Raw genomic sequence first — 9,111 nt, 5'->3', positions numbered from 1 at the left:
TCATTGTAGTTTTAATTAATATCTCTCTGATGACTAGTGACATTGAGTATTTTTTTATATGTATCTTGGCCATCTGTATGTCCTCTTTGGAGAAGTGTATATTCAGGTTCTTTTCCCATTTCTTAATTGGATTGTTTGTCTTCCTGGTGTAGAGTTGTGTAAGTTCTCTATATATTTTGGAAATTAACTCCTTATTCAATATATCATTGGCAATATGTTCTTCCATGCAGTGGGTTTCCTTTTCATTTTGTTGATGGTTTCTTTTGATGTGCAGAAGTTTTTTGGTTTGATGTAGTCCCATTTGTTTATTTTTTCCTTTGTTTCCTTGCCCTAGGAGACATATAGGTAATTATGCTGCTATATGAGATGTCTGAGATTTTACTGCCTATGTTTTCTTCTGGATTTTTATAGTTTCACAACTTACATTTAAGTCTTTTATCCATTTTGAGTTTATTCTTGTGTATGATGTAAGTTGGTGATCTAGTTTCCTTTCTTTGCATGTACCAGTCCAATTTTCCCAGTAGCACTTATTGAAGAGACTGTCTTTACTTCATTGTATGCTCTTGAGTCTTTTGTCAAATATTAATTGACCATATGGCATGGGTTGATTTTTGGGCTGTTCTGTTCCATTGATCTATATGCCTGTTCTTGTGCCAGCACCAGGCTGTTCTGATTACAGTGGTTTTGTAGTATAGTCTGATATCTGGTATTGTGATCCCTCCAACTTTGTTGTTCTTTCTTAAGACTGCTGGGGCTATTCAGGGTCATTTTTGGTTTCATATAAATTTTTGGAATATTTGTTCTAGATCTGTGAAATATGTCATGGTATTTTAATAGGACTGTGTTGAGTCTATAGATTGCTCTAGGTAGTATAGACATTTTAATGATATTAATTTTTTTCAATTCATGAACATGGTATATGCTTCCACTGGTTTGTATTTTCCTCTATTTCTTTTTTTAGTGTCCTATAAATTTTCAAGCACAGGTCTTTTACCTCCTTGGTTAAGTTTGTTCCTATGTTTCATATAAGACCTTTATTGTCTTGAGGTATGTACCCTCTATTCCCACTTTGTTGAGAGTTTTTATTATAAATAATTGCTGGGTTTTCTCTAATTCTTTTTCTGAATGTTGATATAATCATGTGATTTTTATCCTTCATTTTGTTTATGTGATGTATCACATTTATTTTGTGAATATTGTACCAACCTTGCTTCCATGGAATAAATCCCACTTTGTTATAGTGTATGATCTTTTTAATGTATTGCTGGATCCTATTTGCTAATATTTTGTTGATGATTGTAGCATCTATGTTCATCAGGGATACTGGCCTATAATTTTCTTTCTGTGTAGTGTCTTTATCTGGGTTGGAATTAAGATAATGCTGGCCTTGTAAAAAGCTTAGAAGTCTTCCTTCCTCTTGAATTTTTTGAAATAGTTTGAGGAGGATAGGTGTTAGTTCTTCTTTGCATGTTTGGTAGAACTCCCCTGTGAAGCCATCCAGTCCAGGACTTTTGTTTGCTGAGAGTTTTATTACTGCTTCTATTTCATTAGTTGTTATCAGTCTATTTAGGTTTTCTGATTTTTTTCTAATTGAGTTTTTTTTTTTTTTATATATGAATTTTTATTTATTTTTTTGTTACAGATATTTTACCTTTTTACCCCATTGGCACCCCCACCCCACCCAACCTCCACCCTGTCCCCGGCTTAGTTGTCCATGTCCATTGGTCATGCATACATGCATATAAGTTCTGTGGTTTATCTCTTCCCACCCCCCCACCCTCCATCTCCTCTTCTGAGGGATGTCAGTCTGTGCCCTACTTCCATGTGTCTGGGTCTACTGTATTCCTCAGACTGTTATGTTCATTATATTCCGTATATAAGTGAGATCATGTGGTATTTGTCTTTTTCTGCTTGGCTTCTTTCACTTAGGATAATACTTTCCAGGTTCCTCCATGTCGTCTCAAAGAATAAGAGATCTTTCTTTCTTACCGCTGCATAGTACTCCATTGTGTATATGTACCACAGCTTTTTTATCCATTCGTCTACTGGTGGACACTTGGGCTGTTTCCAGATCTTAGCTATTGTAAATAGTGCTGCTATGAACATGGGGGTACATATATTCTTCCTGATTGGTGTTTCAGGCTTCTTAGGGTATATTCCCAGCAGTGGGATCACTGGGTCAAATGGAAGTTCAATTTTTAATTTTTTGAGGTAGCACCATATTGTTTTCCATAGCGGCTGCACCAGTCTGCATTCCCACCAGCAGTGTACTAGTCCCCTTTTCTCCACACCCTCGCCAACACTTGTTGTTTGATGATTTGTTGATGGCGGCCATTCTGACAGGTGTCAGGTGATACCTCATTGTTGTTTTAATTTGCATCTCTCTGATGATTAGTGATGTTGAGCATTTCTTCATATGTCTCTTGGCCATTTGTATGTCCTGTTTGGAGAGGTGTCTATTCAGCTCCTCTGCCCATTTTTTAATTGGGTTCTTTGTCTTCCTTTTGTGGAGTTGTATGAGCACTCTATATATATTGGAAATTAAACCCTTATCTGATACATCATTGGCAATGATGTTCTCCCATACAGTGGGTTGCCTTTCCATTTTGATGATTGTTTCTTTTGCTGTGCAGAAGCTTTTTAGTTTGATGCAGTCCCATGTGTTCATTTTCTCCTTTATTTCTGTTGCCTTAGGTGATGTATCAGTGAAAATTCTGCTCCGTATGATGTCCGAAATTTTGTTGCCTACATTTTCTTCTAGAATTTTTATGGATTCACGGGTCACATTTAAGTCTTTTATCCATTTTGAGTTTATTTTTGTGTAAGGTGTAAGTTGATGGTCTAGTTTCATTTTTTTGCATGTAGCTGTCCAATTTTCCCAACACCATTTATTAAAGAGGCTGTCTTTACTCCACTGTATGCTCTTGCCGCCTTTGTCAAATATTAATTGAGCGTATTGCCTTGGGTCCATTTCTGGGTTTTTAGTTCTGTTCCACTGGTCTATATGCCTGTTCTTGTGCCAGTACCAGGCTATTTTGGTTACAGTCGCTTTGTAGTATAACGTGATATCTGGTATTGTGATCCCCCCTACTTTGTTCTTCTTTTTCAAGATTGCTGTGGCTATTCGGGGTCTTTTTTGGTTCTATATGAACTTTTGAAGTATTTGTTCTAGTTCTATGAAATATGTCGTTGGTATTTTGATGGGGATTGCATTGAATCTATAGATTGCTTTGGGTAGTATGGACATTTTAATGATGTTAATTCTTCCAATCCATGAACAGGGTATGTGCTTCCACTTTTTTATATCTTCCTCTATTTCTTTTTTAAATGACCTGTAGTTTTCTGCAAATAGATCTTTTACTTCTTTGGTTAAGTTTATTCCTAGGTATCGTAATTTTTTTGGAGCTATGGTAAATGGGATTGTTTTTTCAGTTTCTCTTTCTGTGAGTTCATCATTGATGTACAAGAATGCCGTCGATTTCTTAACGTTAATTTTGTATCCTGCTACTTTGCCAAATTCATTTATTAAGTCTAATAGATTTTTGATGGAGTCTTTAGGGTTTTCTATGTACAATATCATGTCATCTGCAAATAATGACAGTTTCACTTCCTCCTTTCCAATTTGGATCCCTTTTATTTTTTCTTCACGTCTGATTGCTGTGGCTAAGACTTCCAGTACAATGTTAAATAAGAGTGGCGAAAGTGGACATCCCTGTCTTGTTCCTATTCTTAATGGAAATGTTTTTAGTTTCTGCCCATTGAGTATGATGTTGGCTGTAGGTCTTTCATATATGGCCTTTATTATGTCGAGATATGATCCCTCTATTCCTACATTGCTGAGCGTTTTTATCAGAAATGGATGCTGGATTTTGTCGAATGCTTTTTCAGCATCTATTGATATGATCATGTGGTTTTTATTCTTCATTTTGTTGATGTGGTGTATCACGTTTATTGATTTGCGAATATTGTACCAGCCTTGCATCCCTGGAATGAATCCCACTTGGTCATGGTGAATAATTTTTTTGATGTATTTCTGGATCCGATTTGCTAATATTTTGTTCAGGATTTTGGCGTCTATGTTCATCAGGGATATTGGCCTGTAGTTTTCTTTCTTCGTAGTGTCTTTTTCTGGTTTTGGAATTAGAATTATGCTGGCCTCATAGAACGTGTTTGGAAGTCTTCCTTCTTCTTGAATTTTTTGAAATAGTTTGAGGAGAATGGGTGTTAGTTCTTTTTTGAATGTTCGGTAAAACTCCCCCGTGAAACCATCTGGGCCTGGGCTTTTGTTTGCTGGGAGAGTCTTGATTACATCTTCAATTTCCTTAGTTGTTATTGTTCTGTTCAAGTTTTCTATCTCTTCCGGGAATAGTTTTGGGAGACTGTGTGTTTCTAGAAATTTGTCCATTTCACTTAGGTTGTCGAATTTGTTGCCATATAGTTGTTCATAGTAGTTGTTAACGATCTTTTGTATTTCCGTGGTGTTGGTTGTTACTTCTCCTCTTTCATTTCTGATTTTGTGTATTTGGGTTCTCTCTCTTTGTTTCTTGGTGAGTCTAGCTAAGGGTCCATCAATCTTGTTTATCTTGTCGAAAAACCAGCTCTTTGTTTCATTGATCCTTTGAATTGTTTTTTTGGTCTCTATGTCATTTATTTCAGCTCTGATCTTTACTATTTCCTTCCTTCTACTTGCTCTGGGGTTTTCTTTTTGTTTGCTTTCTAATTCTTTAAGTTGTGAGGTTAGACAGTCAATTAGAAATTTTTCTTGTTTTTTGAGGTAGGCCTGTAGTGCTATGAACTTCCCTCTCAGATCTGCCTTTGCTGCATCCCATAGATTTTGTGTTGTTGTGTCTTCATTTTCATTGGTTTCCAAGAAGTTTTTAATATCTTCCTTGATCTCGTCGGTGACCCATTCATTGTTTAATAACATGCTATTTAGCCTCCATGTGTTGAAATGTCTTTGCATGTTCTTGTTGCAATTGATTTCTAGTTTCATGCCATTGTGATCTGAGAAGATGCTTGATATGATTTCAATCTTCTTGAACTTGTAGAGATTTAGTTTGTGTCCTATCATGTGGTCTATCTTTGAGAATGTCCCATGTGCACTTGAGAAGAATGTGTATTCTGTAGTTTTGGGGTGTAATTCTCTGTAGATATCTATTAAATCCATTTGGTCTAGTGCTTCATTTAGAGTCTCTGTTTCCTTGCTAATTTTTTGCCTAGAGGATCTATCCAGTGCTGTCAAAGGGGTGTTGAAGTCCCATGCTATGATTGTATTGTTGTCGATTTCTCCTTGGAAGTCCTCCAGAAGATTTTTAATATATTTTGGTGCTCCTATATTGGGTGCATATATGTTTATCAAGGTTATATCTTCCTGTTGGATAGATCCTTTCAATATTATGTAGTGGCCGTCTTTGTCTCTAGTTATGGTCTTCATTTTGAAATCTATTTTATCAGATATGAGAATTGCTAGCCCAGCTTTTTTTTGCTTTCCATTTGCTTGGAAAATTTTTTTCCATCCCTTCACTTTCAACCTATGTGAGTCTTTTGTTGAGAGGTGGGTCTCTTGTAAACAACATATAGATGAGTCATGCTTTCTTATCCAATCAGCTACTCTGTGTCTCTTTATGGGAGCATTCAATCCATTAACGTTTAAGGTGATTATTGATATGTACTTATTTATTGCCATTTTTGTTTAGTGTGGTTCTATTTTTCTTCCCATTTCTCCTGCTAATTACAGCAGTCCTTTTAACATTTCTTGCAGTGCTGGTTTGGTGCTAATGTATTCCCTTAGCCTTTTTTTTTTGTCTGGGAAGCTCTTTATTTGATCTTCTATTTTGAATGATAGCCTTGCTGGGTAGAGTAGACTTGGATTCAGATTCTTGTTTTTCATGACTTTGATTACTTCATGCCATTCTCTTCTGGCCTGTAGTGTTTCCTGTGAGAAGTCAGCTGAGAGCCTTATGGGGTTCCCTTTGTAGGTAACCTTTTGCTTCTCTCTTGCTGCTTTTAGGATTCTCTCTTTGTCTTTAATTTGTGGCATTTTAATTACTATGTGTCTTGGTGTGGGCCTGTTTGGGTTCTTCTTACTTGGGACTCTCTGTGCTTCTTGAAGTTGAATGCCTTCTTCCTTCACCAAATTAGGGAAGTTTTCTCTCACTATTTTTTTGAATATATTCTCTATCCCTTGCTCATTTTCTTCTTCTTCGGGGACTCCTATGATGCGAATATTATTACGTTTCCAGTTGTCCCATAGTTCTCTTAAGCTGTCTTCCTGTTTTTTAATAGGTTTTTCCTTTTGTTTTTCTGATTGGTTGATTTTTTCTACCCTGTCTTCTAATTCACTGATCCGGTCCTCAGCTTCCCCTACTCTGCTTTTTAAACCTTCCAATGTGTTTTTCATTTCGGATATGTCATTTTTTATCTCTTCTTGTTGGTTTTTAATTTCCAATTGGCTTATTTTCAGTGTCTCTATGTCCTTACTCATGCTGTTCAGCTTCCTCAAGATCATGGCTCTGAATTCTAGCTCTGTTAACATGCCTAATTGCTCCACATTGATCTCATCTTCGGTGGAGGTGTCTTGCTCTTTCATTTGGCTTCTGTTTCTGTGTTTCACCATTTTGGCTATCACTGTGGGCTTTGGAGCCTGTCAAGTTCTCCCTGTGGGTTGTGTTCTGCTGTTTGTGGCTCCCTCTCCTGTGTTTAGATGAGCGAGGGAGGACCCACGTTGAACACCACTGTCAAGTCTTACTTTCCTGGTTAAAGTTGCCAGCCCAGGAAACGTACTGTTATCCTCTAGCTTTTTGCCTGGAGGCTAGCAGTCTAGGTTACTTGATGAGTTTTGGGTTGTCAGTTGATTGAAAAACTCCCTCAGGTGCTCAGCACAAGGGGCTTTCACGAGGGTGGGGCAGATGCTGGTTGTTAGTGAGCCTCAATTAGCACTTCAATGGCCCACAGGGTGGGGTTGGATCTCTGAGGGAGGGGCTGCTGCCTCTCCTCAGAGCCCTGGGAAGGAGCAATGTGGCCACTGTCCTGAGTGGCTGCACTCAGCCAAAGCTCTGAGCGCCCTCCAAACCCCGAGTGTCCCGACACAGTTCCAGTCCAGTCTGCCCTTCCTCTGCCGGAGCCCAAGGTGAGTGGCTGTGGCTGTTTCAGCCTCTGTCCCGGCTCTGCGCTGTGGGGCCGCCTGGGAGTGTGACCCGAGGGCGCCGCTTACAGCTGAGGCCGCTGCCGAGCTGCCGACTGTGGGCTCCCAGCCCCGTCTCGCGCCTTCGCAAGCCTACCGGGATCGAGTCGGTGTCCCTCGTTGTATGGTCCTCGCAAGCTGCTTTTCTGTTGGTTTTTCCCGTCGATTTGTCTGTGTTATAGTTGTAATTCCAGTTTGGTTCTGGGAGACGGTCTGTGTAGCTCCGTTCACTCCGCCGCCATTTTTCGATCCTCTAATTGAGTTTTTGATAATTTTATGTTTTTAGGAATTTGTCCCTTTTGTCCATATTGTCCAATTTGTTGGCATGTAGTCATTCATAGTTTTTTCTTACAATCCTTTGTATGTTTATGGTGTCAGTTGTTACTTCTCCTCTCTCATTTCTAATTTTATTTATTCTCTCTTTGTTTCTTGATGAGCCTGGCTAAAGGTTCAACAATCTTGTTTATCTTTTCAAAGAACCAGCTCTTGGTTTACAGTTGTCCCTTGCCACTTTGCACTTCGATTTTCTTGGCTTCACTCTATTGCAGTTTTTACAAATAAACTGTGAAGCCACAAAAGTTGAATCGCAAAGTGGCGGGGGACGACTGTATAGTAAATAAGGAATCCTATTTCGCGGAAATTCATTTATTGTGGTAGAGTCTGGAACTGAGTAACCGCGGTAAACGAGGGCTGGCTGTATTAATCTTGTGTGTGTGTGTGTGTGTATTTTGTTTTGTTTTGTTTTGTTTTTGATGTCAGGGGAGAGCATGAACACAGTCCCCCACTACCACAAATTATGCAGTCGAGTTTCTCACATTTGGGGAAATCACAGGGGTCAGCACATCTGGAGTGCAATGGATAAGACTCACCCTGGGAAAAACACCTTCGTGATCATGGTATCTCCCCTGCCAGGTAGGCATTGTGTGTGTATTTTTTATTCTCTATGTCATTTATTTCCACTCTGATCTTTATTATTTCCTTCCTTCTACTTACTCTCAGCTTTTCTAATTATTCTTTTAGTTGGAAAGTTAGATTGTGTATTTGAGATTTTTCTTGCTTCTTGAAGTAAGCCTATAATGCTATAAACTTCCCTCTCAGGACTGCTTTTGCTGTGTCCCAATGGATTTGAGGTTGTTGTGTATTCATTTTCATTTGTTCCCAGGAAGTTTTTTATTTTCTTCTTGATCTCATTGGTAACCCGTTCATTGTTTAATAACATACTATTTAGCCTCCATGTTTTTTAAATGTATTTGAATTATTTGATTGTAGTTGATTTCTAGATTCATGCCATTTTGATCTGAGAAGGTGCTTGATATGATTTCAATCTTTTAAAATTTGTTAAGACTTATTTTTTGTCATAATATGTGGTCTGTCTTTGAGAATGTTCCATGTGCACTTGAAAAGAATGTATATTCTGCTGCTTTGGGATGATATCTTATATAAGTATCAATTAAATCCATCTTATCTAGTGTGTCATTTGAGGTCACTTTTTCCTTGTTTATTTTTTATCTGGAATATCTATCCTGTGATGTCAGTGGAATGTTAAAGTTTCCTACTATGGCTGTATTGCTATATCTCCCTTAAAGTTCACCAAGAGTTTTTTTATATAGTATTAGATCCTCCTATATTGGGTGCATATATTTTTACCAGGGTTATATCCTCTTGTTGGATCAATCCTTTTGGTACTATGCAGTGGCCTTCTTTGTCTCTTGTTATGGCCTTTGTTTTGAAATGTCTTTTGTCAGATATAAGTATTGCTACTCCTGCATTTTTTTTTTTTTTTCATTTCTATTTGCATGGAATTTTTTTTTCATACCTTCACTTTTATCCTGTGTGAGTCTTTTGTTCTGAAGTTGGTTTCTTGTAAACAGCATATACATGGATCATGTTTTCTTATCCATTCAGCTACCCTATGTCTTTTATTGGAG

The 9,111-nt window shown here is 37.9% G+C and overlaps 1 non-coding gene across 1 annotated transcript; it reads right to left on the bottom strand.

Annotated features, from left to right (window-relative positions):
* Positions 1-7,939: 7,939 nt before the first annotated feature.
* Positions 7,940-8,103, bottom strand: LOC118616613. The gene has a single exon (XR_004956609.1). It is a non-coding gene; the product is annotated as a U1 spliceosomal RNA (small nuclear RNA).
* Between the last annotated feature and the right edge of the window lie 1,008 nt (positions 8,104-9,111).

This window comes from Molossus molossus, unplaced genomic scaffold (assembly GCF_014108415.1).
Source record: "Molossus molossus isolate mMolMol1 unplaced genomic scaffold, mMolMol1.p scaffold_m16_p_4, whole genome shotgun sequence".
Lineage (NCBI taxonomy): Eukaryota > Metazoa > Chordata > Mammalia > Chiroptera > Molossidae > Molossus > Molossus molossus.
Note: the sequence above shows the minus strand (reverse complement) of the source record. Positions and strands in the feature narration are given on the sequence as shown.